This window comes from Oncorhynchus nerka, linkage group LG10 (assembly GCF_034236695.1).
Source record: "Oncorhynchus nerka isolate Pitt River linkage group LG10, Oner_Uvic_2.0, whole genome shotgun sequence".
Lineage (NCBI taxonomy): Eukaryota > Metazoa > Chordata > Actinopteri > Salmoniformes > Salmonidae > Oncorhynchus > Oncorhynchus nerka.
Genome location: NC_088405.1, coordinates 48,965,106 through 48,984,168, shown reverse-complemented (window position 1 = coordinate 48,984,168; position 19,063 = coordinate 48,965,106). Strand labels below are relative to the sequence as shown.

At 42.3% G+C, this 19,063-nt stretch overlaps 1 long non-coding RNA gene and 1 pseudogene across 1 annotated transcript; one reads left to right on the top strand and one right to left on the bottom strand.

Annotated features, from left to right (window-relative positions):
• Positions 1 to 1,953: 1,953 nt before the first annotated feature.
• LOC115136391 (claudin-4-like) lies at positions 1,954 to 8,969 on the top strand (annotated as a pseudogene).
• LOC135573753 (uncharacterized) lies at positions 5,277 to 16,903 on the bottom strand. Its single transcript, XR_010464885.1, has 3 exons — positions 16,775 to 16,903; positions 7,370 to 7,444; positions 5,277 to 5,734 (listed from the first exon to the last, which is right to left on the bottom strand). It is a non-coding gene; the product is annotated as an uncharacterized LOC135573753 (long non-coding RNA).
• Between the last annotated feature and the right edge of the window lie 2,160 nt (positions 16,904 to 19,063).

The following is a 19,063-nucleotide window of genomic DNA, read 5'->3' as shown; positions in this document are numbered from 1 at the left end:
GTAAAAGTTGTGACAATTTCTCAGATTTGCACTCAATTTAATATGATAAGGATGTACATCTGTCTGCTATAAAATGGTATATCTGTTCTCTAAATCAAACGGACACTATGTGACTGTCTTGAATACAAAGTGTGAACTGGTACAATTTCCCCCAACTCCTGGGTCAGTAACAGGGCTTTGGGTGACATGTAAGTTTGCATTGGGAACTTGTTTAACTTTGAGGCAGAATTTAAATGACTTACGTTCCATTAACTGGCCCTTCATCTGACCTAAATGTTTGTCATTAGTGAGACTGGTGCAGTGAGTGACTGTTGGCCATGTTCACTCAGTCAGTTGTGACAGTGTTATGGTAGTTCTGGGGTACAGGCTTGGTGGTCCCTTGGGTTTGTTACAACTAACCCTGACCATTAGCTAGCTTACATTATAGCTATAATGTTAGCATTCCTAAATTAAATATCTATACACACTGGCTATAAACCTGTTTTGAATCTTTAAAGCAGGTAATGCCATTCCAAAAACAACTTACCTCAATCGTTTGTTTAATCAGATCAGAGTATCTCAGGGTCTAGCGTCTTTCATATGACGGTTGAGGACTTAACAGCATGTATACAGTGAGTCTGGAACTAGCTTGTCCTGATTGGAGATATTTAGTGTTACAACTATCCCCAGTTAGGACAGTGTAATCCCAAATGTATTTTTACTACCGGGGTGGCTGTCTCTCCCTGATGTGTAGATGTCCCTACTAGAGTGTTTCCACTGTGCTTGATTGGAGCCAGGCCATATGGGCTCTTCACTAGTTAACAGCCACAAAGTAAAACCTGTCCAGTTCCTACAATTTCTCTTAATGTTTTTATTTATTTTTATAAATACCTCCACACATTTTTGGGATATAAAGCAACCAACTTTGACTTGGAAGTGGAAGCCAGATGGTCAAAAAGCCAGCAAAGGCCCTTATCAGGATTGTGTAAAGTACAGGCAAACATGCTGTTATCAAATAATATAGGCCTTCCCAAAGAAATGTAGGCCTAGTATACAAAATAAGAATGCAAACTCAAACAACCAAAGTCTTAAACATATGTTTATACTAGAAAATTGTTGCTTTGCATGTTTACTTTGCTTTTGAAAATCCTTGATTTTTCAACGGTTTCCTTATATAGGCCTGTAAAGGTGGGAAGGGAAGAAAGGATATGCATATGAAAAGTATTTTAACAGGGCCATATCCTAATTTGCACACATGGGAATGTGATTTTGGTTGTCAGATGTTAACTGGATAATCTACCAAGGAGGGGATTTGATTATCTAGCCCACGTTGCCCTGGTGGGAAGAGATTGCATTTGTTTCGGAACCGGGCTGCCACCCAGGCATGAGACAGGTGCCCCAATCTGGCCGATGACAAAACAAAAGTGACATGGTTAAGCACATGGAGCAATGAGGATTCTGTAATTTCACATGCAAATGTAATTGCTTTTGATAAAACACTATCTGCCTTCCCAATGAAAACTAGTTTGAAAATCCAAACATATTTATTGTGAAAGACATTGTTGTAGGCTTATGTTCTGAACAATGCACCATGTTGCTAACATGACTGAGGGGGACAGATTACTGTCTGATTTGGAATGGGCGCTCCTCCCTCACCGCTTTCACCCAGTTCAAGTCACGAGCCATAGACTAGTGCACTGCGGGTCAACTTAATCAAACTTCCTCAGTGGATACAACTGCCTGTGTTTAGCTGACATGCTTCCAATGAATGAGCTTGTACTATTAGCCTCACAGCTTATATCAATGATGGTTAATTATGTAAGCTACCTTCCACAGGTGCCCAACACTATAGGCAGACTGGGCAATTTATTATTTTTGGAGAGTGTGTAGCGGCCAATAAACATCAACAGGTGTTTTCAATTGGCTTAATTAATGACCACACCCTGGTAGGTGGGTATATAGGTTGGAGTCTGTAGCTTTACTATTTCAGCAAGTGGTCTCCCCTGCTAAACACTGGTCCTTTAGGTTTTATGTGAATCTTGGCTGACTACAGAGAGAAAGTTATGTCCTCCGCTGGGCTCCAGGTTCTGGGCATCTTCCTGGCTATTATTGGTTGGCTAGGGGACATTGTCATCTGCGCGCTCCCCATGTGGAAGGTGACGGCTTTCATAGGCAACAACATCGTGACTGCACAGACCTTCTGGGAAGGGCTGTGGATGACCTGCGTGCAGCAGAGCACAGGCCAGATGCAGTGTAAGGTTTACGACTCCTTGCTAGCTCTCCCCCCGTACCTCCAGGCTGCCAGAGCTCTGGTGATCATCTCCATCCTTGTGGCCGTGATCGGCATCCTGCTCTCCGTGGCCGGGGGGAAGTGCACCAACTGCATTGAGGACGAGGAGGCCAAGTCTAAGGTGGCCATCACATCCGGCGTGTTCTTCCTAGTCGCTGGCGCCCTCTGCCTGATCCCCGTGTCCTGGTGCGCCAACACTGTTATCAGGGACTTCTACAACCCGCTGCTCACTGACGTGCAGAGGAGAGAGCTGGGAGCCTCACTGTTCATCGGCTGGGCCTCTGCTGGCCTAATGCTCGTCGGGGGTGCGCTTCTCTGCTGCCAGTGCCCTCTGCGCGAAGAGAGGGGGTACTCTGCCAAATATTCCGCCCCCAATAGAGGGGCCTACATCTGACAAGATGAGCACTTGTTTTACATGGCCGTGTTTGGTGCAGTACGAATTAAGTTTTTCGATTCACTTCAGTGCACCTGGACATTTGTCAAAAGGCAATTGTAATCCAAATTTGTATCTACTGTTTTTAGCTAACTGTTTTTATCGAACTGCTTTAATAAATATTGTAATTTGTTCTTGAATTGTGACATTTGAAATATTTTGTTTCAAGTAGGTGGGGTCTCATGGTATTAGACAAGGGTTTAACTTGTTTTCACTCACAATCTAGTCATGATCCCTTTAATCAGACCAATATTTAAGTAGGCAAACTAATATATGCCCTCCATGCTTGTTTGTCTGTGAAAACACTTTAGGGCAATTTAATCAGATTTGACAATACAGACATCTCAAAGCCAGGAGTCAGATTTGACAATACAGACACATCTCAAAGCCAGGAATCAGATTTGCATCTGACTTCAAACCACTTACAAAGGTGGTTTGAAATGTGGCTGAAAATAACTGATTCCATGTGCTTTTTGGCTGAAAAATAACAGATTCAAGACTGATATGAAGAAAAGTAGAACTTGAGTCACTACAATCTGCTAATGTGACATGACATTTGTTTAATTCTTCAATCTCTGTCGACTTTGTTGATCATTGCTAGACAGACATTTTCAAATCTTGCCATAGATTTTCCAAGACAATTTAAGTCAAATCTGTAACCAGGCCACTCAGGAACATTTAATGCCATCTTGCTAAGCAACTCCAGTGTAGATTTGGCTTTGTGTTTCATGCTATTGTCCTACTGAAAGGTGAATTAGTCTTCCAGTGTCTGTTGGAAATCAGACTGAACCACTAGGATTGAAAAAATAATGTAATTATATACTGTATGGAAACTGTTGTGCCAAAAATAAGGGGTTCCATTACATGTCAACTTCTTTTACACCCCTTTTATGGTATCCAATTGGTAGGGTTATATCCTTCCTGTTTGGCCCTGTCTGGGGGTGTCCTCGGATGGGGCCACAGTGTCTCCTGACCCCTCCTGTCTCAGCCTCCAGTATTTATGCTACAGTAGTTTATGTGTCGGGGGGCTAGGGTCAGTTTGTTATATCTGGAGTACTTCTCCTGTCCTATCCGGTGTCCTGTGTGAATTTAAGTATGCACTCTCTAATTCTCTCTTTCTCTCGGAGGACCTGAGCCCTAGGACCATGCCTCAGGACTACCTGACATGATGACTCCTTGCTGTCCCCAGTCCACCTGGCCGTGCTGCTGCTCCAGTTTCAACTGTTCTGCCTGTGATTATTATTATTTGACCATGCTGGTCATTTATGAACATTTGAACATCTTGGCCAAGTTCTGTTATAATCTCCACCCGGCACAGCCAGAAGAGGACTGGCCACCCCACAGCCTGGTTCCTCTCTAGGTTACTTCCTAGGTTTTGGCCTTTCTAGGGAGTTTTTCCTAGCCACCGTGCTTCTACACCTGCATTGCTTGCTGTTTAGGGTTTTAGGCTGGGTTTCTGTACAGCACTTTGAGATATCAGCTGATGTACGAAGGGCTATATAAATACATTTGATTTGATTTGATTAGTAGTTAGTCTTGTCTCATTGCTGCAACTCCCATACACACTCAGAGGCAAAGGTCCTCCGAAACACAACCCAACCTAGCCACACTGCTTCTTGACACAACGCACATCCAACCCAGAAGCCAGCCGCACCGATGTGTCAGAGGAGACACTGGTCAGTGTGCACTGCAACCGGCCCGCCACAGGAGTTGCTAGTGCATGATGAGACAAGGATATCCCTGCCGGCCAAACCCTCCCTAACCCGGACGACGCTGGGCCAATTGTGCGTTGCCCCATTGACCTCCCGGTCGCAGCCGGCTGCAGCAGAGCCTGGGCTCGAACCCAGAATCTCTGGTGGCACAGCTAACACTGCGATGCAGTGCCTTAGACCACTGCGGCACCCGGGAGGCCTTCCTGATCATTCTTATATCGCTCAGATATAGGACAGACACTTCAGAACAAACTTCCTTTCGATTTTTTGGGGGGACTATCTGTTGTTCAATGTAGAGATTCTGTTATTCAATGCGTTTGTATGCTACGAGCAATAAGGACAAATATTTGTTTACTTTAAGGGGCCTTAAAATTCTAAATCAAATAGCAAAATGACTATGCCCCCTCTTACCAATGACTTTGACTACACCTATTACACGCTCCACCACCTGCCTCCTCTTGCGAACCTGCTCTCTGTGAGCAGACATCTGACTGCCACTGAGCAGATTTTCAACATCTGCTTTGGAAGCACTACTTCTGTGGATGTTGCTCTTCTCAGGCTCTTCTATTCTTTGGTGAATATGTTTCCAACCTGTCATTCCACTCATGAAAATACTGCTGTCAGTGGGCTTGGCAAATGCCATAAAAATGTAACAGTATAAAGCATGGCTTTCTTCCGATTGGTGCCATCTTTAAAAAAGAAAAACTTTTTTTTTTTCTGTTGAGGGTGGAAACTGTGGTAGCAATTCTTTGGGAAAAAAGAAACTGCAGATTCTTTTAAACAACACTTTATTATAAGATTTGCAAAAATAGAGCATCAACCATCCACTACTCAACAGTGCATAGTTGAAAGCTCAACGAACAGTGTCGGTTCACATCCTTTGTGGATATGTGGCAGTCAGCACATAGTGTGTAAAAGGCAATTAGTTGTCTGTGCAGATTTAATGCATTCACAACAGCAAACACTATAATGTGCTCCTTTCTGCAAGTTTCCGTACATGTGACTTCCTGTAGATAGTAAACCCAAAGGGACGTCACATGCTGCGGTCACATCCAAACGGACCGTTGGCTACACGCCCAGTCTTATGACTCAGTCCCACAAAGACAAGTTTGTATCAGGTTAGAAAAAACACGAGCATATAACAAGAGACAACTCTTTAAACAGTAAAACATGGGATAGCATGACTAGTATGTCATTTTCCACGACAAAACAAAAAAACGTGTTTAGGTCATCTGACTTGAAATAATCAAAAGTTGGGCTGGTTTCCTGGTTCTCGTTGACTCTCTCTTCCACTGCAGCTGAACTGGGCCTGTCATCAACCTGGATATGAATGAATTAATAAACTAAATAATTATAGAGGCCCAATATTGTTGACAAAATACGAACAACACAGCAGCATCTCCACCGTTTGAACAAATGAATGAATAATAATAACAACAATAATAATAATAAAAGTACTTTTTGTATGGCATGAATGGGGCTGGAGAAAAGTAGCTTAGCACTAAAATGCAGTTGTAACTCATAGTTGTTTTAGCTACAGATTACAAATACAGAAACATAGTGGAAACGGTAGCTTAATAGTCAGGCTGAATCATCATGCTATGTCAAAGACTGACTAATGTCAATAATAGGGCTTCAAACAAACATTAGTGTGTTGAATGTAATGTAAAAAAAAAAATGGATTTCCACCTAAATAGACATTCCCAAAAGTATGCATTTATCATGAACAATAAATAGTATTGCTGCATACTCCAAGAAAGATTGAAATCTAACCTTTCTGGTAAAAATATACTGAACAAAAATATAAACGCAACATGCAGCAATTTCAAAGATTTTACTGAGTTACAGTTCATATAAGGAAATCAGTCAATTTAAATACATTCCTCAGGCCCTAATCAATGGATTTCACATGACTGGGCAGGGGCACAGCCATGGGTGGGCCTGAGAGGGCATAGACCCACCCACTTGGCAGCCAGGCCCACCCACTGGAGAGCCAGGCCCAGTCAATCAGAATATGTTTTTCGAAGGGATTTATTACAGACAGAAATACTCCTCAGTTTCATCAGATGTCCGGGTGGCTGGTCTCAGACAATCCCACAAGTGAAGAAGCTGGATGTGAAGGTCCTGGGCTGGCATGGTTACATGTGGTCTGTAGTACTGACAAATTCTCTAAATAACGTTGGAGGCAGCTTATGGTAGGGATATTAATATTTCATTATCTGGCAACAGTTCTGGTGGACATTCCTGCAGTCAGCATGCCAATTGCACGCTCCCTCAAAACTTCAGACATCTGTAGCATTGTGTTTTGAGATAAAACTGCACATTCTAAAGTGGCCTTTTATTGTCCCCAGCACAAGAAGGAGAAGCCTTTTGGCTCCAGGTTTAACCCTTTTTGGTTCCAAGTAGAGCCCTCTGTGGAAAGGGTTCTACATGGAACCCAAAATAGTTCTAACTGGAACCAAAAGATTATTCTATGGGGACAGCCAATGAACCCTTTTAGGTTGAAGATAATACCTTTTTTTCTAAAAGTGTAAGATCAGGCAATTATGGACAGTTGAATAGCATGTATTTTTTGGGGAACTCCATTCTCAATGAGACCTGATGCAGAGAAAAACATTCATGATCATCAGCATAGCTAGTAAAACCTAGCTCTTACAAAGCTGGTTAGTAGGAATCAATACACATTAAAGTATCAAACAAAAAATAAAAAAAACATTTTGCACACAATTTAAGGAGGGGATGAGGCAGAATAAGTCACTGGTAAACTGAGTGGGTGGCCAAGGACTGCTGTAGAGGCCATGCATTTGGTCATTAAAATGTTTCAGGAACTGTAAAGACAGCGAGGAATCATGATTAACCATTTCCTAAGGTATAGAAAGTCCATGGACTATTTTGCCTCTCAGCAGTCTGCTAGACAGACAGAGAGAGATAGACTATGTTTTGCTGTCTATTTACATTTCTTAGTCATCAGGCTGGATAACTTCTGTACACTTCCCCTTTGTTCCCTCCTCCATCCAAGCTAGAAGATTCCTGAAGAAAAAAAAACATCAAGAATTGAAAAAGGTATATGAGAGGCCAATTAACCAACAGACAGTGTTAGAGATGATAACAGTAATGAGGGAATTTCCTCTATGCATTGATAAACTCTTCTGGCTTCTCGTGAACATGCCATTTAGACCTGGTTTGTCTATGTCAATCAACTCTTGTTGATTAGGACATGTCTCAAGAGTATGAGTGCTGATCCAGTGTCGGTTTTGCTTTTTAAATCATAATCATTAAGAGGAGGAAACTGATCGTAGGTCAGCACTTCTACTTTGAGAATCTTTACGAATACAGCCCTGAGGATTTGATGTTCTGACAAAGTTGCAGTGTGTGTGTGTGTGTGTGTGTGTGTGTGTGTTAGGAGAGTAATATGGTCAGGTGAGATGGCTTAGGAAACGAGTTTCACCTGAGAGAGAGAGACAGATGACAAAACTCCTGTTCTGTCCCTTTTTCACAGTAAACCTGATAATTCAGAGACGTAGAGGAAGTGAGCTTGTCATTGTCAAACTCTTCACTCTATACTCTCCTGTCACCCTTTCTCTCTCCTTCCAGCAGCTCAATCAGTCCATACTACCAGGGCTCCATCAGGATGGTGTCGGCTGGACTACAGATGCTGGGCATAGCCCTGGCAATCATCGGTTGGCTGGGAAGCATCATCATCTGTGCTCTGCCCATGTGGAAGGTAACAGCGGAGCCAACATAGCCACTGCTCAGGTCATCTGGGAAGGCTTATGGATGAACTGTGTGACCCAGAGTATGGGCCAGATGCAGTGTATGGTCTACGACTCCCTCCTGGCCTTGCCCCAGAACCTGCAGGCCACCAGGGCTCATCATAATCGGCGGCGTCGCCGGCGTGTTCGCCATCCTGCTGGGCATTACCGGGGGGAAGTGCACTAACTTTGTGGACGTCGAGAGCTCGAAAGCTAAAGTCGCCATCGCTAGCAGGTTCATCTTCCTCATCGTTGCCCTCCTGGTCCCTATCTGCTGGTCGGCCGACACCATCATCCAAGACTTCTACAACCCCCTTCTGATCAAGGCCCAGAGGGAGCTGCGGGCATCGCTCTACATCGGCTGGGGCTCCGCAGGGCTGATGATCCTGGGCGGGGCACTCCTCTGCAGCTCCTGCCCACCCAGCGATGAGAACAAATACGATGTCTAGAGTACTCCAATGCTGCTGCCAGCAGCAAGGCCTACATCTAGATGTTCAGACACACCACAGACTAGACCACCCAGAGCATGGATGAGGGGACTGAATGGAAGGGGTGTTGAAAAAAATGGGACTCTCCAGATTGTTCACTGTGCTATTTTCATGTTTTTACGGAAGCTTCTACCACATTCCTTGCACTGATGCAGTTTCTCTACATTGTGAATTTGCTGAAGGAGTTTTTTGCTTTTACTGTCCTATTTGACTGTTGTACCACTGTGAAATTGAAGTGTCAATGTATGTGTGAGTGGACAGTGTTGGCTAAAGTATGTAAAAGTATGGTGTAAAAGGTGATGTCAGTTCCTCAAATGTCGAGGAGACCCTCTCTAGGTTATACAAAAAGTATACAACTAAGCATCATAAAACAGAATTCCACACACTCTTGAACACACCTGTTATCATTCTGGAAACATATTATTGGACTCTTTCCAGATTTGGGCAAGGTTGAATTGAACTGTTCGATTAATATTGTTTGTATGTTGCATTCCTACTGTCACATGGATTTGTATTGCTGTGTCGTATTACACCCAGTACTACCCTATATTATTATTCTATATTATCTGCATCTTAAGATGTATTTTAAACCAAAATATGAAGTATTCCATTATTCCAAATAAGTGTTTTTAAGAAACAGTAATAGTTTCCAAGTCAGACCATTAATTTCCATTTTAAAAAGTGGATAAAAAAAAAAACTTATGACTGAGGGGAATAGCTCAATGTGTATGTGTGACACACTGAAATGACTGATTGGGCAGTGTTGCACTCAGCTCAAGTCATTTTGTATATAAAAGGAGTCTGTGCAAACAGGTTGTGTTACTAAGAGACGTGACAATGTGGCCTACTTCAGAAAGAATGTTACAGATCAACACACAAAGAGCGGGGGGGGAGCGGGGGAGAGGAAGAAGCGCTATAAACAGAGGGGAGAGGGAGACGGCGAGGCAATCAGACAGGAGAGGGAGACAGAGGTAGAGAGACGGGGGAGCAGAGCTTTTGAGTGTGTGTGCGTCCGTATACAGGACCAGTCAAAAGTTTGAACACACCTACTCATTCAAGGGTTTTTCATTATTTTTACTATTTTCTACATTGAATAGTAATATTTGAAGACATCAAAACTATGAAATAACACATATGGAATCATGTAGTAAATGTTTTAAAAAGTGTTAAATCTAAATATTATTATTATTATATTTTATATTTCAGATTCTTCAAAGTAGCCACCTGTTGCCTGGATGACAGCTTTGTACACTCTTGGCATTGTATCTCTGAGGCCCTACTGTATGTTGTTAGTTATCAGAGGCAGTAGTAATACCAGAAGTAGCAGCAGCACCATGTTGTTACTGAACCATACCCCAGTGTTTGTGTGTAGGGAAAATACAGATGTGCCGTCTAGACACAAGATGGTTATCGCTGTCTAAAGGGTTACAGTTGACTCTGTTTACATTACACTGTCAACAAGCAAGCTACTGTTTTCAGATTTATCAGATAAGGGCACACACACACACACACACACACACACACACACACACACACACACTGTCTGAATCACCATCACCAGCAGGAGAGATTATTTGTGCCATAACACTAGAAATTACTGTAATTCACAGCACTAGTCCATATAATATGTAGGTGGTCCTTCATAATCTCCTAATTGACAGCATGGACTCTAAACCACCCCCTGGCCACACAAAGCCTCTTTCACAACTTCACACGAAGAGTGAGATAAAAAACACTTCTCTTTCATTATTTTAAGTCTGGGAGTGGTGGGGATATGGTTTCAAACGGGTTATTCTGAACGCCATCTTTTGTTTAAACAAAAAGTAAAGTCCTGTTACATGTCCCCCCCTTTTGCTCAATGTGTCCTTTCAAAACACGCATGCAAACATTTTACACATGCAAAATCGGACACATTCTCTGTGCCACACACAATGTAATAACTGTGCTCAATTGAAACCCAAATTAAGACATCAAAAAGTGTCCCAGAAAAATCATGAAGGTCCAATGAGCATTTTTTTAACCTCCTTTGCAGTATGTTCCACGACCCATAATGCCTTGCATCATGCTCCGACCTCATTGCCCAGAGAAGAACCTGACAGGCTAGAAGTTGTCACACGCAACTCACTCACTCATCCCCAGGGGGGCGGTATAAACAGATCAGGGACTAGGCTAGATAGCTGCTTCTGCTGTAGTCCTTCCTCTATATACATTGACGTTGTTTAAAATGTATGATTAATGATTTGAGGTAAAGGGGAATTATCATAAGGTTTAGTTTATAGTTCACTTTTGAGTTTCTGAATTGATGTAGCATACTGAATGCTAGTTAGGCGTTTTGTGTTCTTCTAGGAGAATGGGAGTTTTATTGTCTCTCTTTTTTTCCTGGGATTATAATCTTGGGGAGAGTGGGTGAGATTGAAGCCATAAACAACCAAATTGAAAAAGGCCTGGAAGTTTTGTTTATTCATTAAGGTTTGCAAATATATACACATAAAACATTTGTTAGGACTATTTGTTTTAGTGCAAAGGTATTTTAAAGAGGCACGCTCACATATGGAACTTTGAGTTTTTATTTTATGAGTTTTAATTACACAAGTGAATTTTTTTCATTTTAAGGATAAAGGGTTCTTTAATATGTCTAATGTGGTATGGAACATGACTATAAAAGGGTGGTATGACCTTTGACCTTATCATGGCTATCTCTTGGGGTCTGATCAGCCTCAGGGGAGAGCCATTTGTATAATGAATGTGTGGTCATTTGGGTTACTAGTTTTAAGGTAAATGAATTATAATGGAGTTTTAGTTTGGGGTTAGAATTATTGTTTGAACCACTGATGAGAAAGTGGTTCAGGATTCTGTTTTACAATATTAGCTGTGAAGGTTTTGAATTGGCTATTATTTATTTGGTATTACAACAGAAAAAAAATCCTATTTATCATTGAGAATAAATAGGGAAGATAAGATACATTGAGGTTTGGATAGGAGATATATTAAGCCAATAGGGCAGGGAATTACATAGAAAAATAAGTTTCAGTTCTTAGGGGTGATAAATTACTGTAGATAAGGTATTCCACACTATGCAACACATATTAAATTATTGATGAAACTGATTTTAAGGTTACTTCATGTTATTGTCAGATAAGATACTGTGGATCCCTGAAGGAAAGAGCTTATTAGTGTAGGAAGGATTTGATATGGGTAGCATTTGTTTTGGCTTTGTTTGATTATTAGGAGTTTAAAAAAAAATAGTATTACATTTGACAGGAATATATGACATCTGTGTTGATTTAGGATTATTGTTAGGATTAAGATAGATTGATAAAGGAAATGTAAAGACTTTAGAGATTGCCACTCATAGACACGTTTTTTTCTAAAATCAATGATTTTTTGACATTGACATGAATGGACGCCCAAGGGAGAATTGGACATGTGGAAAATGAAAGGGGCGCTCCTACATGATGATGTCAGACATAAGGATAATTTACTAATCTTACCTAAGTCATTGTTTAGAGTAGGCAAGGTTGTTACCTGGGCAGAGCCAGCTATCAAAGGGGGGGATGGGTAAATTGTGGTCTAGGATAGGATGTGACCTACTGGATAATAAACTAAACACATTTTTTTTAGCTAACAAGTAGGTATAGAAGTTAAAGATAGAACAAATGAGATACTGTTGGTTAACCAAACCTGTATGTCTAAGATTTTATGCACTACAGGTGAATTACAGGTGAAGTCACTCACTCCAGTCCCTGAGGCCTGTTGGAGGGACCATACCAAGTACTCCTGGTGACTGCCTTCGTGGTGAGGATAGCTGAAAGAGCAACCTGGGTGCACCTCACCCATTGTAAGAGGGTAGGACACACTGACACTGGCGAACAATCATAGGGGTAGGAGCAGAACTGTATCAACAGGATACGGGAGTTACACTCCTATTGAAGACTTCCCTTATACCCGACCTTTCCGACCTTTTTCATCGAAGTGAAAGTGTGTTTTGGCCTCTTGCTGATGATGTGTTCTCTAGGAGAGGGTGGGACTTTATAGGTGGGCTGTCCATCCTGAGCTGTCTGGTTGTGGGACCTTATTCCTTATACACCGTGAACACCGAGAAGGCCAGAGGGTAATATTGACATAGTTAAACAATGAGGATTTAGTATTAACCAAGCACAAGAGATCACTTGATCTGGATAAACAGGAAGTGAGAGTGGAATTGGGAAGGATGTCTCAGTGGAGTTCTATGTAGACCAAATGGGGCCTCTGCCTCCTTGGCAGTTCAGGACTAAGAGCAGCTATTATGGAAGACATCTACGCAAGTCTCTGTGTAGTTCATGGAAACAGGTTATAGCTCACATCATGTGAGAGGGCTACATAAATCTACATATCCAGTGGAAGAAGATGGAGTGTAGTGAAAGCAAGGGTTTCAGTTGATATATATTTAGTATAGTATATTTTTGGGTCACATACACATGGTTAGCAGAAGTTAATGCGAGTGTAGCGAAATGCTTGTGTTTCTAGTTCCAACTATGCAGCAATATCTTGCAAGTAATCAAACAAATTCACAACAACTACTTTATACACACAAATGCAAAGGGATGAATGCAATATGTACATGTAAATATATGGATGAGTGATGGCGTGCGGCATAGGCAAGATGCAGTAGATGGTATAGAATAGGGTATAAAAATATGAGATGAGTAATGTAGGATATGTAAATATTATTAAAGTGGCATTATTTAATTATTAAAGTGACTAGTGTTACCTTTATTAAGTTCATTTATTTAAGTGGCCAGAGATTTGAGTCTGTATGTTGGCAGCAGCCTCTCTATGTTAGTGATGGCTGTTTAACAGTCTAATGACCTTGAGATAGACTGAAAAACAGCTTCTATCTGTCCCAGCTTTGATGTACCTGTACTGACCTTGCCTTCTGGATGATAGCGAGGTGAACAGGCAGTGGCTCGGGTGGTTGTTGTCCTTGATGATATTTTTGGCCTTCCTGTGATATCGGGTGCTGTAGGTGTCCTGGAGGGCAGGTAATTTTGTTGGTAATCAGGCCTACCACTGTAGTGTCGTGAGCAAACTTGACGATTGAGTTGGAAACGTGTATGGCCATGCTGTCATGGGTGAACAGGGAGTACAGGAGAGGGCTGAGAACACACCCTTGAGGGGTCCAAGTGTTGAGGATCAGCGGGGTGGAGAAGTTGTTTACTACCTTCACCACCTGGGGGTGGCCCATCAGAAAGTCCAGGACCCAGTTGCACAGGGCGGGGTCGCTTTGTATTGTTCTCAAAGCGAGCAAAGTAGTTTAATTTGTCTGGGAGCAAGACATCGATGTCCGCAACGGGGCTGGTTTTCTTGATGTAATCCGTGATTGACTGTAGACCCTGCCACATACGTCTCGTGTTTGAGCCATTGAATTGCGACTCTACTTTGTCTCTATACTGACGCTTTGCTTGTTTGATTGCCTAGCGGAGGAAATAGCAGCACTGTTTGTATTCGGTCATGTTTCTGGTCGCCTTGCCATGATTAAAAGAGGTGGTTCGCGCTTTCAGTTTTGCGCGGATGCTCCCATTAATCCACAGTTTCTGGTTAGGGAAGGTTTAAATAGTCACAGCAGGTACGGCATCTCCGATGTACTTTCTAATAAACTCACTCACAGAGTCAGCGTATTCATCAATGTTGTTGTCTGAGGCTATCCGGAACATATCCCAGTCCATGTGATCGAAGCAATCTTGAAGCGTGGAATCCAATTGTTCAGACCAGGGTTGTATTGACCTGAGCACGGGCATTTTTTGTTTTAGTTTCTGTCTATAGGCTGGGAGCAACAAAATGGATTCATGGTCAGATTTGCCGAAGGCAGGGCGCGGGAGGGCTTTGTATGCATCGCGGAAGTTCAAGAAGCAATCATCCAGAATTCTGCCAGCTCTTGTCGCACATTCGATATGCTGATAGAATTTAGGGAGAATTGATCTTAGGTTAGCTTTGTTAAAATCCCCAGCTACAACAAATGCATCCTCAGGATGTATGGTTTCCAGTTTACATAGAGTCCAGTGAAGTTCTTTCAGGGCCGATTAGGTATCTGCTTGAGGGGGGATATACACGGCTGTGACTATAATCGAAGAGAATTCTCTTGGAAGATAATGCGGTCGGCATTTGATTGTAAGGAATTCTAGGTCAGGTGAATAAAAGGACTTGAGTTATTGTATGATGTTGTGATTACACCATGAGTCCTTAATCATAAAGCATACACCCCCACCCTTCTTCTTACCAGAGAGATGTTTGTTTCTGTTCGGCGCAATGCGTGAAGAAACCGGGTGGCTGTATCGACTCTGAACCATGTTTCCGTGAAACGGGGAATGTTACAATCTCTGATGTCTTTCTGGAAGGCAACTCGTGCCTTAATTTCGTCCACCTTGTTACCTAGAGATTGGACATTGGCGAGTAATATACTAGGAAGCAGTTGATGGTGTGCTCGCCCTCTGAGTCTGACCAGTAGGCCGCTCCGTCTGCCACTCCTGCTGTTTTGGGTCGGCCTCTGGGATAAGATCCCATGTCCAGGGTGGAGGTCCCGAACAAAGGATCCGCTTCGGAAAGACGTATTCCTGGTCGTAATGATGGTACATTGACATCACTTTCATATCCAATAATGCTTCCCGGCTGTATGTAATAACACTTGGGATTTTCTGGGCTAACAATGTAAGAAATAGTACATTAAAAAAACAAATAACTGCATAGCTTTCTAAGCACCTGAAGTGAGGCGACCATCTCTGTCTGCCCCATCTTATGGGAGTTTTACGTAATTGACAACATACATTTAACGGTTAATAGACTTAACACCACATGAGAACCAAATATTTTTATGTTAGTTGCATATTATTAGACTTTAACTGTAGGTTGTACTGCAGATTATGATGACAGATTCTATTATTGGAGAGTGAGTATCGGAGTATGAGACAGCTTAATGCTGCACCTCTTTTGGTTGTACTAGTAACTTTATAGTAGAATTGACATAGAATAATTCTATCTGTATGTGTTAGCAAAAATATATGTTTTAGAATGGCATTCATCAGATCTCTGACAAATGAAAGACCATAGATCTTTGAATATCCTACAAAGACAACCATGTACTGGTCTGTTATCCTATTCTGTACTGCCATCTAGTGGTGGAACACACACAAACTTGATTGGTCACATGCACTGAATACAACAGGGGTAGACTTTACCCTGAAATGCTTAATTACGAGCCCATTCCCAACAATGCAGAGTTAAAAAGTAAAACAAATATTTTGCTGAAGAAAAAATAAACAATAAAATAACAATAATGAGGCTATATACAAGGAGTACCAATACATAGTCAATGTGCAGGAGTACGAGGTAGTTGCGGTAATTGAGGCTGAAGATGATTGGAACCGCAACTACCAGAATAGGATAACAGACCAGTACATGGTTGTCTTTGTAGGATATTCAAAGATCTATGGTCTTTCATTTGTCAGAGATCTGATGAATGCCATTCTAAAACATATAGGAAGGATGTCTGACAGTAGTGAAGGTGAACAGGTGGTCACGGGTCAGGTGACAGAGGAATGGAGGAGGAATTCGTTTTACCATAAAGTGGTATATTTACTGGAGAGTTTTGTGTGCTGCATTACAAAAGAAACAGAATAACATGCATTACAAATCAAATTCATAATGACAAAAGTAAAATCTGAATAAATCTCATGAAGTAATTCAGCAATTCAGTTCAATATGAATTCAATATGAAGCATGATTGAGACATTTAGGATCATAACCGTTCATCATAATAATGACAATGCAAATAAATCGACCAGTTATCAATTATTTGATCTATGATCTCAATCAGTTCTCAGGATTATCAATTTAGCAAATAACAATTACGTTTCACATTTCCTGGTTTCTCTTCATGTGTACATATAATTTTGTAACATTTTAACCATATTCGTCCCGTGATGATCCGTAGGGCCGTTATCATTGTCTATTGATATAACACGATAGGTTTGGAGCGCAGCTTGGAGCGTGCGCTCCGTGGTAGTAACTATAAACAATAACTGATAGCCTGCTCTCCTGAGCGCAACAGATAGTTCAATTGAAGATAACAGATTAGGTGCACTTACCGTTGATTTGTGTACGCACACAATGTCTGGATTAGATGGAGTTTGAGAGAGAAAGCAGCGAGGTCAGGCGGTGGCGATTTCCTCCTTTAATGAGTTGAGATCTGTCTGACATTTCCACCTAATTAAAGCACTCTGGCCCAGCTACCTGAGTGGACATGAATTAAAGGGTGATTCCACCAACGTTATGGGACTTTTCCACAAAGGTAATACAGTATGTGCATGTAGGTGGGGGTAAAATTTCTAGGCAATCAGGATATATAATAAACCGAGTAGAAAAGCGTCATGGTAGGTGTTGAATCACTATTCTTTTAGGTGTTGCTGTGTTCATCGATCTTAGTCTACAGGTGTGTTGCCTGGTATCTATGCTGCAATAGACTCTGTGGGGGGGGGGCTAGGGGTCAGTTAGTTTCATCTGGTGTCCTGTGTGAACTTAAGTATGCTCTTTCTAATTCTCCCATCTCTCTCTCTCCCCTCCCGGAGGACCTGAGCCCTAGGACAATGCCTCAGGACTACCTAGCCTGATGACTACTGGCTGTCCCCATCCCCAGTCCACCTGGTCGTGCTGCCGATCCAGTTCCTGTTGTTTTGCCTCTGGCACTGGAACCCTGACCTGTTCACCGGACGTGCTACCTTGTTATGCTGCTCCAGTTTCAACTGTTCTGTCTGCGGCTATGGAACCCTGACCTGTTCACCGGACGTTCTACCTTTGTCCCGGACCTGCAGTATTCGACCCTCTCTCTCCCTCATAGGAGATGGTCTTCCGCATTTATAAAGCTTATCAACCTACATTTATGAAGCCTAAAACCCAAAAGAGCAAGCAATGGAGAAGCATGATGGTCAGAAAAAAACTCCCTAGAAAGGCAGGAACCTAGGAAGAAACCTAGAGAGGAACCAGGCTCTGAGGAGTGGCCAGTCCTCTTCTGGCTGTGCCGGGTAGAGATAAGAGTACACAGCCATTAAGGCCAGATGGTTCTTCAAGATGTTCAAATGTTCACAAAGATCTCCTCCACCGCACAAGCCCGAGGAGCAAAACCAGAGAGGAAATCACATCAGTGACTCATCCCACTCAAGTCGAGTATAGCAAAAAATGTCTGTTACGACGTGACGCACCCCTCTTAGGAACGGCATGGAAGACTAATAGTAAGCCAGTGATTCAGACCCCGTGACAGGGTCAGAGGCAGAGAATCCCAGTGGAGAGAGGGGAGCCGGCCAGGCAGACAGCAGGGGGGGATACGTCACTCCAGTGCCTTGCCGTTCACCTTCGCACTCCTGGGCCAGACTACACTCAATCATAGGACTTACTGAAGAGATGAGTCTTCAGTAAAGACTTAAAGGTTGAGACAGAGTCTGCTTCTCTCATATGGCTAGGCAGACCATTCCATAAAAATGGAGCTCTATAGCAGAAAGCCCTTCCTCCAGCTGTTTGCTTGGAATTTCTAGGGATAATAAGCAGGCCTGCATGTTGTGACCGTAGCGTACCTGTAGGTATGGACGACAGTACCAAATCGGAGCGCTAGGTAGGAGCAAGTCCATGTAATGCTTTGTTGGTTAGCAGTAAAACCTTGAAATCAGCCCTAGCCTTAACAGGAAGCTAGAGAGGCTAGCACTGGAGTAATATGATAGCATTTTTTGGTTCTAGTCAAGATTATAGCAACCATATTTTGCACTACCTGAAGTTAATTTAGTGCTTTATCCGGATAGCTGAAGAGGAGACTATTGCAGTAGTAGTCAGTAGAACTGACAAAAGCATGGATTAGCTTTGTCCGTTAGCTTGGTCTGATGCCATTAAAAGGTCATTTACCACCTTCACGAGTACAGTCTTAGTAATATGATGGGGTCTAAAACCAGACTGGAGCATTTCGTATACATTATTTGTCTTCAGGAAGGCAGTGAGTTGCTGCTCAACAGATTTTTCTTTTCAGGAGAGGCTTTATTATTGCCACTTTTAGTGAGTTTGGTACATATCCGGAGGATCGGGAGCACAGGAAATAACTCTTTCAGTAGTTTAGTTGGAATAGGGTCCAGTAGGCAGCTGGAAGTTTTAGAGGCCATGACTATTTTTGTGAATGTATCGAAAGATGCAGGATTAAAAAGCTTGAGTGTCTCCATTGATCCTAGGTCCTGGCAGTCCTGTGCAGACTCAGGGCAACTGAGTTTTGGAGAAATACACATACTCCAACAGGAGTCTGTAATTTGCTTTCTAAAGATCATGATCTTTTCATGATCATTAGAAAGCAAATTTCAGACTACTCTTTGAATCTGCATATTCAAAGGGGTACAGCCAGGGAG